The sequence below is a fragment of the Bos grunniens genome, chromosome 20 (assembly GCF_055505025.1).
Source record: "Bos grunniens cultivar Pamir isolate PY7600 chromosome 20, Bosgru_T2T1.0, whole genome shotgun sequence".
In the NCBI taxonomy this organism is placed as follows: domain Eukaryota; kingdom Metazoa; phylum Chordata; class Mammalia; order Artiodactyla; family Bovidae; genus Bos; species Bos grunniens.
In genome coordinates this window covers 70,373,328-70,379,315 of record NC_141184.1, presented here as the reverse complement: position 1 = coordinate 70,379,315, position 5,988 = coordinate 70,373,328, and positions in this window count along the sequence as shown.

The following is a 5,988-nucleotide window of genomic DNA, read 5'->3' as shown; positions in this document are numbered from 1 at the left end:
AACTCTCAGATCTGTACATGACTACTGGAAAAACCATAATACAAGTGCTTATGAAGAATCTGTTGTCTCCTGTTAAGCCATATACTCGTTGTGATCTTGATTTGTCCAAGACTGAGATTATTCAAGGGCTCCTTTGGCTCTAGCAATTTGCTTTCTCCAAGAACAACCTGACTGGGTTGGTTTTCTGTCACCCAATACAAAGTCTTCTCATTGACCAGAAAAATATTAACACCTCTATTTCCAACACACTTATCAAAGGTCACAACTCAAATGCCTCTAGGAACTAGGCAGGCATCTTAAAGGATGTAAACTGTGTTTGTTTTTTTGTTTTTAATGGCAGCTTAGGAAGAACTCTTTTGACACAGATCTACATCTAGGACAATTCTTCAGATCTACATATTGAATACATGTAGACCCTCTTTCATGTTTCTTAAAACGTTTACCCTCTTGGTCTCTTTTGTTTTCTCACTTTTGATGACACATGAGTATTAGTATTTTTGTTTTGTTTTGGGTTTTTCTTTTTTGGTCTTTAATCTTAAGAAAAATGAAAGTGAAAGTCGCCCAGTCACCCGACTCTTTTCGATTCCATGGACTATATATACAGTCCATAGAATTCTCCAGGCCAGATTACTCGAGTGGCTAGCTTTTCCCTTTTCCAGGGGTTCTTTCCAATCCAGGAATCGAACCAGGGTCTCCAGCATTGCAGGCGGATTCTTTACCAACTGAGCTATCAGGGAAGGCCTACCTTAAGAAAAGTAGTAGTATAAATCTAATGATAAATGGCAATTAAGACTTGGCATCAGTATTTGGGGAAGAGAGGGAGTGCTGGGGACTGTGGCAAACTAGAGTGTAGGCTCTGACTAAAGAATAGCCACTAAAATCACCTCCAGGGCATTTCTGTCTGAAAATACAGATCCTAATTGCCAGATCTTCATATTTATTTTGAGAAAAACCAAAAGTTTAGGTGAAGCTTCTCAGTTGTTCATTGTTGGCAGTTAAAAAAAAAAATCACCGTGAGAATAAAATGTGCTTGTTAAACAAATCAGTCATCATCCAGATTTGACCTTTGGACTTCTGGGGTTGGACCTCTGTTGAATGTAGACAAGGAATCAGTCAGTGCTAATCAGATACAAACAAGGAACAGGGTTGATATCCCTGTGCACACATTGTGAGTTCTGACAGTTTCGGGACAGAAAAGGCAGTTAAAGAATCTGGATAGCAGGTCATGAGAACAGGCTGCTGCAGGTACCCAGGAGGACTGTCTGTCTGGATGAGAAGTTGGAGGTCACCAAGGATGACTTCCCTTGCCTCTCTGAAACAGTGTACTCTAGAAAGGAAGAGGGGTGGTGCTGCTGAGCACTGAGAGCACAGCTAAATGTGAGAACTTGTGGCACTTTGGGAGACTTCAAACAGCACCACGTGGCAAGGCTGCCCCTCTGTCATACCGCGTCTTGTGGTAGAGAGTGTGTGTGTGTGTGTGTGTGTGTGTGTAGAGAGTTTGTGTGTGTGTCTGCAGTACAGGGAAGTGTGGCTGCAAGAAGGGGCAGTGCAGGAGGCAGGAAGTGAAGGTGTCGCAGAGAGCTAGAATCTGACCAGGAGGGCTTTGTGCAGTGCTCTTAGGAGTTAACTAGTGTCCTAAAGGGTGTGGAGGATGCACGGAGGGATGTTAACTAGTGCCTTGACTTCTCAGTCCTACAGTTTAGACGGGTCCCCCTGGCAGCCCTGGGTAATGTTAATTAGCAGTAAGGGTTGAGGGTATTCATATTTAATGGAAGAGAGTGAATTCTTTTAAGCAGAAAACCTTTTGATTCTTCCTCATCCAACTCCCATTCCTATCTTCACTTCTAGAAATTTGACTGTTACCTTAAGGCAAAATGATTTAAACACCTCTTTATTTACAGATGGTCTTTGTTGCTGCTCCCTTTAGTGTAGCTGATTACTTCTGCGCACTCATGTCTTCTTCCCTGGAGCCTTTCTGGCCTTGATAAGGACCTAAAGTTTCCTCCTGTTACTAAAATGAAAGTACATGCTCCAAACTGTTTGAATTGCTTATAACATACTCATAGAAGCTATTTGCCATGCTGCTGCTGCTAAGTCGCTTCAGTCCTGTCCGACTCTGTGCGACCCCAGAGATGGCAGCCCACTAGGCTCCCCCGTCCCTGGGATTCTCCAGGCAAGAACACTGGACTGGGTTGCCATTTCCTTCTCCAATGCATGAAAGTGAAAAGTGAAAGTGAAGTCGCTCAGTCGTGTCCGACTCAGCGACCCCATGGACTGCAGCCTACCAGGCTCCTCCATCCATGGGATTTTCCAGGCAAGAGTACTGGAGTGGGGTGCCATTGCCTTCTCCATGACTCTATGAGTAAAACAAGAAGAGATAAATGATAGAAAATGTTATACTGTGGAGGCTGCAGTTCCCAAAGGACTTCACATAGGGGGTGCCAGTGGAGGGTGGATCGGGAGGCTCTGACACCTGCTGACTTGCCAGTTCCACCTCTGGACATCTCTCTTAGTCAGTTCAGCTGGTCAGTCATGTCCAACTTTGTGATCCCATGGACTGCAGCACACCAGGCTTCCCTGTCCATCATCAACTCCTGGAGCTTGTTCAAACTGATGCCCATCGAGTTGGTGATGCCATCCAACCATCTCATCCTCTGTCATCCACTTCTCCTCCTCCCTGTGGCTTAGAGTCAGAGGGAGGAGGAGAGGCACCCAGGGAAGGGGGCCGATCCTCTTAAACTATAGAGGACAAGCTGGAAGGTACCATCATAGTGACCCCAGTGGTGCCCAGTGAAAACTTCTCAAGGCAGGGATGGGAGGAGGGCACTTCAGGCACTGGAGGCAGTGACTTTTTGCTTGCCAAGTCACTTCAGTCCTGTTGTACTCTTTGCAACCCTATGGACCATAGCCCACCAGGCTCCTGTGTCCATGGAATTCTCCAGGTAAGAACACTGAGTGGGTTGCCATGCCCTCCTCCAAGGTATCTTCCCAACTGAGGGACTGACCCCGTGTCTCCTGTGGCTCCTGCATTGCAGGCTGATTCTTTACTTCTGAACTACTGGAGAAGCCCTGATAAACTCATATTTCAATATTTAATAATCATTACAGCCCTACCCAGTGGCTCAGTGATAAAGAATCCACCTGAAATGCAGGAGACGCAGAAGATATGGGTTTGATCCCTGGGTCAGGAAGATCTCCTAGAGGAGTACATGGCAACCCACTCCAGTATTCTTGCCTGGAGAAGTCCCATGGACAGAGGAGCCTGACACGCTAGAGTCCATGGGTTCAAAAAGAGTCGACGCGACTGAAGCAACTGAGCACGCGCACACACAGCCATACTAGTGAACTGTAACAAAATCTCAGTCCTGAATCTATGATTCTGAGAAAGCCAGACAACATAGTCTTCTCCTTCTGCTGTGCCTTAGGGAAAGAGGTTTCTGTGATCTTTCTGAACATGGGTCTGAGTCTGGATGGATGTCTTTGGTCTGCACTTGAGGCTTTGCGTGGTACTTTAGTGTGCAATATCTTGATTTCACAAAGGTAGTAAAATCTCCCAAGTTACCTAAAACCTGATACATTTATATTTTCTAGCTTATTTTGTGAGTTTGAGTTGGACACAATCGTTGGGGCTTTAAAGCATCCTAGAAGTAACATGATGAAGACATTGGAAGGAGGCAAAGAGAACTCACACGCAAGCTTCAAATGAGGGCAACCTTGGCAAGGTAGCGGTGTAGAGGAAGGGGCATATCCAAGAGATGATCATTTTGAGACAGTCATCTGCAGGGAAAGAGAGGGTGGAGTAGAGGGTGATGATACCATTTGTAGGCAGTTACAATGGTTGACAGCTATAAATAAAGACTCTCAGCCTCCTGGCCTCTGTTTACTTCTTAGCAAAAATGGGGATCATAATGGTACCTACCTCAGGCTTCCCAGGTGGTGCTAGTGGTAAAGAACGTGCCTGCCAATGCAGGAGATGGAAGAGATGCGAGTTTGATCCCTGGGTTGAGAAGATCCCCTGGAGGAGGGCATGGCTACCCACTCTGGTATTCTTGCCTGGAGAATCCCATGGACAGAGGAGCCTGGTGGGCTACAGTCCATAGGGTTGCAAAGAGTCAGACACAATTGAAGTAATTTAGAATGTATGCCCTTCATAGGGCTACTTTGAGGGTTAAATGAGATAATGTGTGTAAAGTATTAAATCAAGGATTGGCATTCAGTAAGTGTTCAATAAATGTTAGAAACTCTTTTCTTCAGGAAACTGAGGCTGAGAAAGGTTAAGTAACTTCTCCAAACTAAGCAGCTATGTAAGTGACAGAGTAGGAATTCTAGCATTTCAGTTGGAGCACAGAGTTTACTCATGTCACCTGTTACATAAATTATTAATAGAAACAATCAGAGGAGTGATAGGTCTGTGGTGTGGCTATGGTGATGAGTTTAGTTTCAGAACTGAAGACATTAATGTTGGGTGGGAAAGGGAGGTCCTGGAGGCAGTTGGACACATGAGCCTGACCCTCGGCTGGGGTCTTGCCAGGAGAAGTCCTTCTTTCCACAGTCATCTCTCAGAGTCTGTGCAATACTATAGTCATCAATAGTGCACCACCTAATTTACAGGTATGTAGCAGATGGTGCCCCACTCCAGGACTCTTGCCTGGAAAATCCCATGGACGGAGGGGCCTGGTAGGCTGCAGTCCATGGAGTCGAGAAGAGTCAGACACAACTGAGCGACTTCACTTTCACTTTTCACTTTCATGCATTGGAGAAGGAAATGGCAACCCACTCCAGTACTCTTGCCTGGAGAACCCCAGGGACAGAGGAGCCTAGTGGGCTGCCATCTCTGGGGTCACACAGAGTCAGACATGACTGATGTGACTTAGCAGCAGCAGCAGCAGATGGTATTTAATACAATTGTGTGACCAAGATAATTGTAAATTCTTTAAGTGGTTTTAGTTAGATCTTTATATTTGACCATCAATCTCTCTTGGCAAAAATTTCCCACAGTGCCATAAAATCATTATAATAAAAACTCTATGTTTCAGATAAATATAAAAGCCATATCCTAGTCAATATGAAGCTTTAAGATTTCTCTATTGGAAACCATCCCATTAAGAAGTTAATTAACCTTCATTCAAAAATAACCTACATTTCATCTCCTTGAGTTCAGTTCAGTCACTCAGTTGTGTCGAACTCTTTGTGAACCCATGAACCGCAGCACGCCAGGCCTCCCTGTCCATCACCAACTCCCGGAGTCCACCCAAACCCATGTCCATTGAGTAGGTGATGCCATCCAGCTGTCTCATCCTCTGTCATCCCCTTCTCCTGCCCTCAATCTTTCCCAGCATCAGGGTCTTTTCAAATGAGTCAGCTCTTCACATCAGGTGGCCAAAGTACTGGAGTTTCAGCTTCAACATCAGTCCTTCCAGTGATCTTCAACTACAAGCAAGTTTTCAACTCTTTTAATATGTTGAAGATTTTTGTTATTTTAACATTATTTAAAAAATCCAGATTCCCATGTCACAAACTAAATGGAGGAGAGATTTTTAATATTCCTCAAATCTCAACCTTATTTACCTTCTGGAATCACCACCTACCTTTGTTCCCCCAGCAAGTACCTTATCACACTGTTGTTATGAACTTGTCTGCATGTATATCAGAAATCTAAGATGAAAAAGCAAGCATCTTTTAGATTCCTCCAAGGGATGGCAGACAAAAAATTTGGTTCATTGACCAAATTTGATTCACCACCTGTTTTTGTATGAACTATGAACTAAGAATAGTTTTACATTTTTAAAAGATTGAAAAGAATTCAAAAGAAGAAAAATATTTCATGACGTGAAAATTATATGAAATGCAAATTCTATTGTCCAAAAATGAATAAAGTTTTACTGGAATATAGCCATGCTCATTCATTTACACACATATGTAGAGGCTTTCACACTACAATGGCAGAGTTGTGGACTTGCAACAAAGCTTGTCTATGGATGGTGCTCT